We start from the raw sequence: 12318 nt of genomic DNA on the forward strand, positions 1-12318 counted from the left end.
CATCAACATAACTAGACAAAGACTTAACCAGTCTTAAAGCTGAGAGGAGCCTGAGGCACAACATTTACATCCAGACTTGGACCTAAAGTATATGTTTAATTTTTTCCCCATTATATAGGTATAAGAACCCCCCATTCTCTTGGTCAGATCAAGGCTCCCTGTCCCCAGTACTATAACAACCCAAGCTATAACAATAACAGTAAGAAAGCCCTTCCTTATTAGGTGCTAGAAACTACTGTGTATTTAATGCAATGCTTCACACAGCCATAGGCACAAAAGTCAGTAAATGCACAAGTCAAAAGTTCCCGGCTGTAATGCTGACTCTGCTGCACTGCACATTTCAAAAGCTGTATGGAGGAAAACCAGCTAAGCCATAGATTTGACTGGGAAGCCAGGCATAGCAATTACTGCATCTTTGTGACGCCCCGGAGACAATGCCTTTGGCTGGACCTTCCCTGAGTCCTTCTGCTCAAGGTTCAGGACTGTAATGACATTATTAACATGTGCTTGATCAGACAGCATCCAAAGACAGCCCTCCAACGACAGCCTGAACAAAAACAGTTGGTACGTTATTATTTTTCATTATTTTATTATTTCTCATGGGAGCCACTGAGGCCAGAGCCAGATCATGAGTGGACCTGTCCCTGCCAAGCACTGCAGGGCACAGGCTCTGGGGAGAAGGGCTCCAAGCTTGCACCCACCTCAGGAACACACTGCTACTGAGCCAGTCAGCCAGGGCAGTGCTGCCCTTCTGCCTCCTGACTTGCTGAGGGAGGTAAAGAAGAAATCCTTTGGTGTGTCCCTTCTCTTGTCTTTTGGCCAACCCAAATGCAGTTGTACACAAAGTCTCAGTGATCACTTGGAAGGGTCCAAACAGAATAATTCTTCTCAGCCAAAGGAGCTTCTCCAAAACAGCAGGGAAAAATTGACTTTATGGGTTTTTTTTGAGCAGGCACTCATAACATGGGTACATTGGTCACAATGTATCACACTCCAAGCCCTTGTACTGACTTTCAAGACCCTCAAGTTGTTGGGCGGAGCTCATGGCAGAGGCCCTAAACCTACAGCAGTGTTCATGAAACCATGGAATTGCAAAGAGAACAGGTGAATTCTACAGAGTGAAAGCTTTGTCCATAACAGTCACAGAGTTATGGTATTTTCTCCTCAAGACTTGGGAGAGGAAGAGCCGTCCAGAAAGGAAAAAACTTGGGAAGCATTCCTTTCAGTGCATGCAACACCTACTTCCTATGCAGGCTAAATGCAGAGGGGGAAAAAAAAAAGAAAAAAAAAAAAAGTACTAAATTTCCTTAATATCCTTCCAAGAAAAGTCCAAGTGACACATCGAAAAAAGAGGACCTTCCTATCTCTGAGTAAGTCTTGATTATCTGGAACTGCAGTAGGGAACTCAGATCATATGATGATGAGAATGCTAAAAAAAAGGGAAAGACAAATTACTTCAGGCCTCATCTCCATTTCCAGAAAATCAGGCTTTAACATCTTTATGGTAGAAGCTATGCATACATGGCATATTAAAATTTCCTTCTTGGTAGAGTTCTTGGAACAAATGACAAGTAACCAGCAAAAATGAAAGGCAGATCCACGTCCACCTCAGACCTATCTGGGTGAGAGAAGAGAAACCACTGAACTCTACGCAACCCAAAAAAAGAATTAATTGAACAGAAAACATATCTGGTCACGACAGCCACATGACAAGATTTGTCTAAAGGTTAGCAGTCTTTCATGGAGACAAGCCTCATATGATGGCGCCTGGCTGCCAAAATATGGGGTCCATGCACAAAGAATGCTTTATTAGATACTTTTTAAAACCTCAGTATTAAGAATAAGAAAACCAACTAAAAACTTAGACACTGATGTTTGTTGTGACTAATTTGACCTCTTGAAAGTAAGACCTATTAAATCACACCATTTTCTGGCCGAGTTCTAAGTTTCCTTGGAGTAAATTAGGTCAAGAGGCCTCAGGCAAGTAAGCACACCCCCTATACAGAAGAAAAGAAGGCTAGATCTATCTGTTGAGGATCCACCTATTTTGTTGATAAGCAAAAAACAGAGGCCTGAGGGGAACAATCTGAAGCAAATGTATAAAATTCAACCCATTTTTAAAAGTGGGTGAAAACTACACAGCAGAGACAACCTATAGATTCTAAATAGGCAATATACACTGAGCTCTGCCAGCATCTCTTACTGCAGCCCTGCATTTTTACTTGCTTTTCCAGCCCTGGGCTTCTCACATATCTCTGCCAGTGCCCTTCACTCATCATGTACAAGATTTTCTGCCATACCAGATCTTTGGCTCATAGGAAGAGAAACAGTCAGTTATGCCAACATTTGTGGCAGTTTTGTGATGCCAAAAAAAAAATCCCATAGAGGACACTTTTCACTTGCAACTGAAAATTACAGACCTTGACCTCAGATCCCTGGAGGTGAAGGGACTACATTGACTTCCTGCAAATCAAGCCCCTAAATGCAGCACTTGTATGCAACTGGAGCACAATAAATGTTTTCTTTGAGCAGGACCTGTAGCTCTGGCATTCCTGAGCAGCTCTGATCTCCTACAAAGCTTAGCCTTTTGGGCTTTTGGGGGTGGTGAGGTTAGAGCAACAGTGAGCAGCTCTCTTCTGCTTCCAGGAGTTTCTGAGCTGGAAGGATTATTTCAGATGTGGCTCCTGATGAACTGAGGCTGGGATCAACCCTAAATGCAGGAAGGTAGAGGATCTGGCATGTGCTTTACAACAGGTCTCTATCAGAGTCACAGAGCATGTAAATCACAGGGCTGGGTGTTTCCCAAAGGAAGATCAGATGTGGATGGGGATTTGCAGCAGGGGCTGTACGTGCAGGCACAGAAAGGAGTTGGGCGCAGGGAGTCCAATCTTGACACTCCTATAATTAACACTGTGCTGGAAGCTTAGGAGTCTTAGAAGCTGGAAGGGGCAGCTGGTGTCACACAGACCCCGCTTGTTCTGCCAGACAGCCAAACTGTCCTCATTTAAAACTACAATAGAAACCAGATGGAGGAGGACGAGAGAGCGTGGAGCAAGGCATCAGTCAGAAGGGAAATTGAGTTATAAACATTCTGCACACAAAAGACAATACTTCTCTTCCCCTAGACAAAAATAAACCAGAAGGGCAGTCGCAGTAACTCGTTCCACTCTCTCTGGGTATCACCTCCAAGTCCAGTGTACACAGACGTGCACCTTCACCAGGGTCTTTTCCAAGACAACAGCCCATGCCACCTCTACACTTCTCTGCTACTCTCGCTGGGTCAGACACCACTTCTCTCTTTCTGATCCCCCCAGCTTCCAGTGGCAGCAGTGGGCACTGAAATTCCAGCACTGCTGGCTCTCCCTTCTCCTGTCTCTTCCCAGCCATGGTGCTGCCACCCACCAGCAAGCAAGGTGCCCATTCTTTGCCGGCCTGACAGAGGCTTCTTCTGGCACTGGACTGAGCATTTTGGATTCCCAAGCAGCCCAAGCTGGAGAGGTCACTAAAAAAAGAGAGAGTGATCCCCTCCAGTGACCAGTGGGAGGATGGCCTCCTGGCCTCCCACCAAAGCCAGCAAAGAGCAAGGAAGGTGCTGGTCCAGCAGGAAATGCAAGCAATATCCTGTGACTTTCAGTGCCACCTTCCAGAAGAATCTCTGAGTCTCCATGGGCTACAGAGGGACCCCAGGGAGGAGCTTGCTGTGTCAGACACCCTACCCAGTCAGTGTGAATAGTGCCCAGTCAGACAGTAAGTTAGCTAACCTGGACTGGGCCATGTGCTCAGGGTACACTGCACTGAACTGGACTGAATAGCAGCACACTGAATTTTCTACTTTATCCTTCTGTTATTTTCTCAGACTACTCCTTGTAAGGATAAGCACTGGCGACAGACATGCTCAGGGCCTCCTTGGTAGCTGGTTTCTGCCACATTGCAGAGGTTTTATGTCCTCTCTAATTTTATTTTAATTTTAGTTCAGCTATTGGGAGGATAAATGCAGACCTTTCATTTCACCTGGAACAACAACTTTTTGATTTTTGACTTGCAGAAATAGTTTGGATTTTTTTCCATTTCTCCCCACTATGAATCCTGCACCAAAAAAGAAAAAAAAAGTTGGAGACATTTTTATTTCATCATTTTGGTTTACATAAGTATTTTTTAAAATTGTCTTCATTTACCCTCATTAGCAGCACAAGCTTCCTATCATGCTATGTCAATACCATGACAATAAAGGTCAAAAGTCTCCTGTTTCAATTTAAATGACCAAAATAGGAAATACTTCCTTTTAAAAAGTATTTCAGTCTGTACTAAGTGAGAGTTGTTATTTTGTACAAAAAAATAATGAAACAGAACAAACTAATATATTCACTTGGCCTCCTAATCACAGGAAAGGAACAACACTGTACAAATGGCAACATACTTGAACATCAGTATCTCTGATATGATATTTTTCTGCATTTCCTGACTTTCTACTGTAAATCACGAGTTTTAAAGCTGATTCACTATTTTTTTTCTTTTTTGCTGACATGTCCCAATTTTCACTAGGCATAAGGTTGGTTGAGAAACACTTGAGAGCATATCAAATTGTGCTCTCCTCCCTGCAGCTCATCCAAGCCCTGGCGCAGCACATCAGTCACAACACCAAGTTTTCTCCCAGTGCACAGCCCTAACCAGTGGCAGCTAAGGATAAATCCTGCCTTCCCACCATGTAGCATTTCCTTTTCCTTTCACTGTCTCCTTGACAGCAGCAGCAGCCAGGGATAGAAGGGACCACAGCATCCAAAATCCATGGAGAGGGTCTCTCCTGCTCAGAGATGAAATTGGCAGAGCTGGGAAAGGGGATGGTTTGCCCTGTCAGGACATAAATGCTACAAGGACAAAGAGCTTCAGTTTCCAGAATGTCTGTGCATACTTTCACCAGCACTAAATTCATTTTACAGAATCAAAAAAATTTAAAATAAAATAAAATAAAAGCCAAAACCTATTTCACTCTCAAATTCTAGTGTTGAATTTGGCTGTTAGCTGTGGCTAAGCTGCCACAACTCCTCCATACACACACACCTGTATTTGAACATCATGAGACAGGTAAACAGCACCAGCACCAAACAGGCTTAAAAACAAACAAACTTGTTACAATTCACCTTGGCTTTTCTCCCTTAGCTGCCATAAACACAGTTTGAAAGGATGAATGGCTGGCACCACGATGATCCTGTCCACATGGGCAGCACAATTTATTCACTGTGTAAGTCACACACTTCATGTGTTTTTTCCCCTCTGCTTCTGTGGGAAATGCCCCTGCAATGTCACAAAGGTTATCACAACAGTGCCATTTGTTGGGAAGGATGAAAGTTTGACAAGAAAGTCTCACAGATATGTATGCTTAGCAGAAAGATTTTTGAATGTAGAAGCTGAGGAAGGAATAGAGATGGAAGCAAGTTTTGCTATAGAAGAAAAGAATTGCTGAGCCAGTCTTACTGGATAACCAAGGAGGCAAAGGGTATGTTAGTTAGACGGGGGTTTTTATGACTTAGAACAAAGGATAAACCCACCTCAAACAAGAAGATGTTTTTACCAAGCAGAAAGATAGCACAGGCAAACAAGTCAGCAAATGTTGCAAGTAGAAAAAAGGTCTCAGAATTTTCCACTGCAAGAAAACCGAAGAACAACTTCTAGCTTAAACTGTAATGTACTAACCTTTAGTGATTGGAGAATACTAACATGAATATGGTAATTGTATTAGTTATGATAGGCTATAGATAAAAGTTAAGGTATAGATTGGTTCTACTGTATTAAGATGTTCAGCAAAGAAAAGTATATAATGAATTTGTAACCTAAACTCAGGGTCTCCAGGCCTGCCTGCAGCTGCAGCTGACAGCTGTAGGCTCAGGCTCTGTCGCCCACGACCCTGGACTGCTCTAACATCTTGCATGGAATAAACTGCATTTTGGAAGAGCCGCCTGGAGTCCCGCATCTCTCATTTAGGCTCTTACAGTGGCGCCCACGTTTTAGTTGGCAAACTCGGACTTATTAGCAGTAAGAGACCTCTCGGTGAACTCAGTAAAAAGCGGCCGCACGGATTAGGCACCTGAAACGAGGGTGACCGGGGCCCGGACAGAAGCTGCTGCTGGACAGTGCCTGGATCGGAGCCTCTATATACAGCGCCTGCTGCATAGCTGGACAGCAGGTGAGCACCGGGAATAATGGGGCAGAATAAGTCTGTTCCTCGGAGAGATGTGTATCAGCATTTAAAATCATTAGTTAAATCAAGTCCAAAATCCTTGCCTAAGCGAGAGCTCAAAGCGCTTTTTAAATGGACTATAACTCGTATCCCAAATGCTGACTCTGAAGCCTTCTATACCAGAGACTTTTGGGAATCTGTGGGGGTTAAATTGTACAATGCTATCTCTCGGCGCGACAAAACAGCAGCGGAACTTCTCCCCGCTTGCCGAGTCCTTGTAGAAATCTTCGCCGCGAATGCCCCACCGCGGAGCCCCTGCCCCTGCCCCGTTCCACCCGCACCCTCGCAGCCGCGTCCCTCCGAGCAGGCCCAGCCGGCCTCTCCAACCGCGAGGAAAGGGGAGGAGGGGGAGAAGAAAACAGCAACTGCCCATGCAGCAGGAGAGGCAGACGAAACTAACGATATATCGGAGAGAGAGGGGAATTGCGTTATTCCAAAGCCAGGAAACCCCGAAAACCAACTAGAAATGTTTCCAAATAACGCCAGGGCTTGCCCCGGGAATGGAAATTTTTCAACCCAGAAAGAAATACCTAGCCCCGGGAATTCTCCGGCGCTGCCTCCTGGTTCGGAAGAATCCCCACAGGGATCAGATTTCCAGCAGCCCAGCAGTCCCAGAATGGGGGTTCCCATCCCCCCTCGCGAAATTAAAGAACCAGTTTTACACAAGAGCATCCTCCACGGCCCGGCACCTGTACCTGTGCAGCGGCGCCGGCATGCCCAAGGTTCCCTGGAGCCGGCAGCCCTGCGGGGTCCGGCCAGGCCACTCCAGCCGCGGCTCGGGCACCGCGGCCCGCCGGGTGCTGCCCGCGATCGAGGCACCCAGGGAGGTCGAAAAGGACCAAGACGAGAGCCAGAAGATGACTCCGCAGAGGCAGCGGGACCTGCATCTCATCGCTGTGCAGGTCGCCACTGGCACCAACAACCACTGAGGGAGCCAAAAAATCATCCCCCAGATCTCCTACTCCTAAAACTAGCAAAGCTTTGGAAAACATTGCCGATGTTCTGAAAAATAGACAAGCTCATCGCTATATTCCACATAAACCTTTTTTCCTTGCAGTTCTAGGAGAAACGCTGAGACAGTATGGCCTCATTTTCCAATGGGATTCCTCTCAAAATGATCCTTTGTTGATAATTGAATGGGTTTTTCTTTCTTACAGGTCACCAAAGACAATCTTCACATCTTTAGAGATGATTTCTCAAATTATCATTAAGGGCAGAGCAAGGCTTCTCTCTATAGCAGGTTGCGAATTTGAAATAATCTATTTACCTATGATTAAATCGTATTTTGATTGGGCCATGCAAAAATCAGAAGATTTGCTCTATGCCTTGTTAGATTTTCCAGGTGTTTGCTCCATTCATTACCCAGCACACAAACTGATCAAAGCTAAATTGTGCTACAAAGAGAAACCCCTTATCAGTGAAGAACCTTTAGATGCAGTCACTCTTTTCACTGATGGGTCAGGACAAACACACAAAGCAGTGATTACATGGCAGAATAAAAACACTAAATCTTGGGAGCAAGATGTTAAAAAAGTTGAGGGTTCTCCTCAGATTGTTGAATTAGCTGCAGTTGTAAGAGCATTTCAGCTCTTTCCAGAGCCCTTTAACTTAGTCACTGATTCAGCATATGTTGCTAATGTTGTTAAGAGAATTGAAGGGTCTGTTTTAAAAGATGTTAGCAATGACACATTGTGTCTTTGGCTTACCTGTCTTTATCAAATTTTGTTACACAGAACTAATCCTTACTTTGTTGCTCACATTAGAGCTCACTCTGGTCTCCCAGGATTTATGGCAGAAGGGAATGCACGAGCTGATGCATTGGCATCAGCAGCATGTGAAGAGGGAACTGAAGGAGACGTTAAAGATTGCACTTCTGTGCTTCCTGCAGCTACCTTACCTAACATTGTTGAACAAGCTAAATTGAGTCATGCCTTTTTTCACCAAAATGCACAGGCGCTTAGACGAGATTTTCACATCTCCCTAGAGCAGGCACAAGCCATTGTACGGGCTTGCTCTGACTGCCAGCTTGTTCAGCCTATCCCTTCTACGGGAGCAACCAACCCAAGGGGGTTGGAAAGTTTGCAAAAGTGGCAAACAGATGTCACAAAGTACTCTTCTTTTGGGAAATTTAAAAATATCCATGTCTCTATTGATACATTTTCAAAAGCAGTTTTTGCGTCTGTACATACAGGAGAAACAGCTAAGCATGTTTGCCAGCATTTTTCACAAGCATTTTCTTCATTAGGTGTCCCTCAAGAAATCAAAACTGATAATGGTCCTTCATATGCTTCACAAGAATTGGCCACATTTTTAAATGACTGGGGTGTTCACCATACATTTGGTATTCCCTATTCTCCTACAGGTCAGGGAATGGTAGAAAGAACACATCAAACTCTAAAACGCATTTTAGATCAACAAAAAGGGGGGGGAGTCCAGGATACACCTCAAAGAAAGTTGAATAAGGCTTTGTATGTTTATAACTTTTTGAATAGCTCTGCAGAAGAGCCAGATCCCCCTATTTACAGACATTTCAAGAACAACAAAAAAGCAAAACTGAAGGAACACCCTCCAGTTTTAATTAAAAATCTAGAATCAGGAAAAATAGAGGGACCATTTGATCTTATTACATGGGGCAAGGGGTTTGCATGTGTTTCTACAGATACAGGACTCAAGTGGATTCCAGCAAAGAACGTGAAACCGTACCACCCCTCAAAGCCCGTGGATGCTTCCGCAGCAGCCAGTGACCCTGCGAGTGGAAGCCGAGAGACAGGCACGCAAACATGATCTACACAGGATCACCCAGAGAAAACTGTCTGCCAGAAACTGTTCAAGAAGAGAATGGAGTTGTATTATAATTTGCGTGGGTGTATGTTACTTTTAACCTTTTGTTTTTATCTTTGCAGTGAAGCTTTACCTGTAACTCAACCAAAAACAAATGTTTGGGTTTCTTTAGCCAAGTCTGCAGGCTCATTTGCTTATCTAACACTAGCCCTGATAAACCTTTTTCAACTTGTTTAGTTGGAGTGCCTTTCCCAGAAGGTTTTGATAATGTTACTTTTGAGAAATATTGGCCATATGATGATCACCACACTTCTCCAACTCCTAGCCCAAGACACCAAACTTATATTGATAATTTTAAAGTTGATAAATCTGATCTTCAAGAATTAGAAATTTTAGGCTCATTAACTATGGACACTTGTTATTTGTTTCATTTTATAGGACAAAATGGGCCACATTTAAATGTTACTCCTTATCACCCAGTTTATAACAATATGACTTCTTGGTGTAATCAAACTAAGCTTCTTATATATGATGAACCTTATGCAGATCGTTTTAACAAACTTCCAATTCGATTTCCTAAAGGAATTTGGCTCATATGTGGAGACAGGGCTTGGCAGGGTATTCCCTCAAAACTAGACGGTGGCCCTTGTGCCCTGGGACAACTTACAGTAATTGCTCCCAGTATCAAAAAAGCAATGAAAAAGAAAAATAGAAAAATAAGATCTTCCTTAGGGCATCATTATGAGAGCAACTGTGATAGTGAGTTTCACCCTTGGAACTCTGGAAATTCAATTGTTACAAGCATTTTTTTACCTCAGTTAAGTTCTGCAATTGCACTAAAACAGTTAAACAAATTAGGGTGTTGGCTCAGTAAAGAAGTGAATGCCACCTCTACAATAATTAGTGATTTGCTGACAGATGAGGAGGCAGTCAGACATGCCACTTTACAAAACAGAGCTGCTATTGACTTTCTTTTACTAGCACATGGACTTGGTTGTGAAGATTTTGAAGGATTGTGTTGTATGAATTTGTCTGATCATTCTGCTTCTGTTCATAAACAGCTGCAAAACTTAAGAGATTTAGCTAACCAAATTACAACAGATGAATCATCTTGGTTAGACAATTTGTTTGATGGTTGGAGCTTTGCACCTTGGCTGAAGGAACTTTGTAAGTTAGGCTTGATTGTGTTGGTGGTGATAATTACAATTATGTTAGTAGTACCCTGTGCACTTCAGTGTGTGCAAAGAATGATGAATAAGACAGTTTCTAGCATCTTTGTTGTTCATCAGAACGGGGGAGATGTTGGGAAGGATGAAAGTTTGACAAGAAAGTCTCACAGATATGTATGCTTAGCAGAAAGATTTTTGAATGTAGAAGCTGAGGAAGGAATAGAGATGGAAGCAAGTTTTGCTATAGAAGAAAAGAATTGCTGAGCCAGTCTTACTGGATAACCAAGGAGGCAAAGGGTATGTTAGTTAGACGGGGGTTTTTATGACTTAGAACAAAGGATAAACCCACCTCAAACAAGAAGATGTTTTTACCAAGCAGAAAGATAGCACAGGCAAACAAGTCAGCAAATGTTGCAAGTAGAAAAAAGGTCTCAGAATTTTCCACTGCAAGAAAACCGAAGAACAACTTCTAGCTTAAACTGTAATGTACTAACCTTTAGTGATTGGAGAATACTAACATGAATATGGTAATTGTATTAGTTATGATAGGCTATAGATAAAAGTTAAGGTATAGATTGGTTCTACTGTATTAAGATGTTCAGCAAAGAAAAGTATATAATGAATTTGTAACCTAAACTCAGGGTCTCCAGGCCTGCCTGCAGCTGCAGCTGACAGCTGTAGGCTCAGGCTCTGTCGCCCACGACCCTGGACTGCTCTAACATCTTGCATGGAATAAACTGCATTTTGGAAGAGCCGCCTGGAGTCCCGCATCTCTCATTTAGGCTCTTACAGCCATTCCCTGTGATGAAAGCACTGTCCTGTGCACAGTTGTGATTTTCTGGGCAAAAATGTAGGAAAAACAGATCTCAAATCTGTCAGATGCTGGGAGCCATCGCCCTCCATGGCCTGCGTGGGAAGTGGAAACACTGAGTGCTGTTTGGGATGTGGCCTTCTGATTCCAAGCACACGTATTTCAACACAACCTGCAGGCTCAGCTGTGAGTTTGAGTGAAGCCAATGGCACCACCATCAAGGATTTTCTTTTTTCCCCATTGATATTATACCCAGCTTACATCTAACTTATCTAAATAAGACATGTAGGAACACCTGATTTTCCAGAGCAGATCTGACAACGGTGATGTTTGAAGCAGGAATGAAAAAGCCCTTGACAGACCCAGCCAGCTCATAGACAGCACACATCAAAGAAAGCCTAAGAGAAAGCACTGCCAAAGCAGACACTGAATGCTGACTCTCAGCCCCAGCGGTCACTGTGTCCCTCTGAAATGTGACTTTACCTTGACATAGCTGGCAAATTTTGTCATGCAGGCACTTTTGAAAGAGGTTGTACTAAATACTAGAATAGTTTTGTTAGGAAAACATCCTGCTGAGAACTTCCTGGAAAAAAAAAAAAGACCAGATAACAGAACAGGATATCTCCACTCCTAACTTTTATGACTCTGTGGTACAACCACCTTGGAAAACAGTGGCTCAGGTTCTGCATGGCAGGTCAATAAGCTGTGCACATCCTCAGCTAGCCATTCAAATCCTAACAACCCTGATCCACAGCAGATTAGGGTGGATATTGTACAGCATTTTGTTTACCACATCACAAGCAATCGGATAAATAATTCTGGAGATGGGAGTAACTGGACAATTTATGCTGTGTCTGGAAATGGACTCGGGTGTAAGTATAGAAAACATCAGAATAGTTTTGAAGCTGTATGTAATGAATTGACCTCTGTCTTGGTAAATGCCTAGATACTGTGATGATAGGAAGACAGGAAGACAGGAATTCTGCCATTGACCTCAATTCTGGTGACATGTACTAAAGCCACTAACAAATGCAAAGGCTGCACCAGCTGATGGAGTGCTGAAGTGGGGTGATGCCGATGCTGCAGCTCAAGGGAGGTGGGAGAAGCAGCCTGCCAGGGAAGAGCCCAGGTAAGTGTTGGGTGATGAGATGGAAAGCCAGTAATGTAGGCTTCATCTGAAGTCTCTTGAGAGTCTGCTGTCTTTCATCCAGATCGATAAACAAGCTTATGGCATGATTTCTGTATCACGCTTTCCTTTCTTCTTCTGCTCTCCTCTTAAGCATAGAAATCCAAGTAAACCATGCTAACCCACTTAACTGCTA

General features: G+C 43.5%; 1 protein-coding gene and 1 long non-coding RNA gene across 3 annotated transcripts in view; one reads left to right on the top strand and one right to left on the bottom strand.

The window, feature by feature from the left end:
• ARHGAP31 (Rho GTPase activating protein 31) overlaps positions 1-12318 on the bottom strand; it is an 85884-nt gene that overhangs the window by 24806 nt on the left and 48760 nt on the right. The window lies entirely within an intron of this gene.
• On the top strand, positions 5335-10935 carry LOC135294654 (uncharacterized). Its single transcript, XR_010356755.1, has 2 exons — positions 5335-6181; positions 8895-10935. It is a non-coding gene; the product is annotated as an uncharacterized LOC135294654 (long non-coding RNA).

The sequence above is a fragment of the Passer domesticus genome, chromosome 2, assembly GCF_036417665.1.
Source record: "Passer domesticus isolate bPasDom1 chromosome 2, bPasDom1.hap1, whole genome shotgun sequence".
Lineage (NCBI taxonomy): Eukaryota > Metazoa > Chordata > Aves > Passeriformes > Passeridae > Passer > Passer domesticus.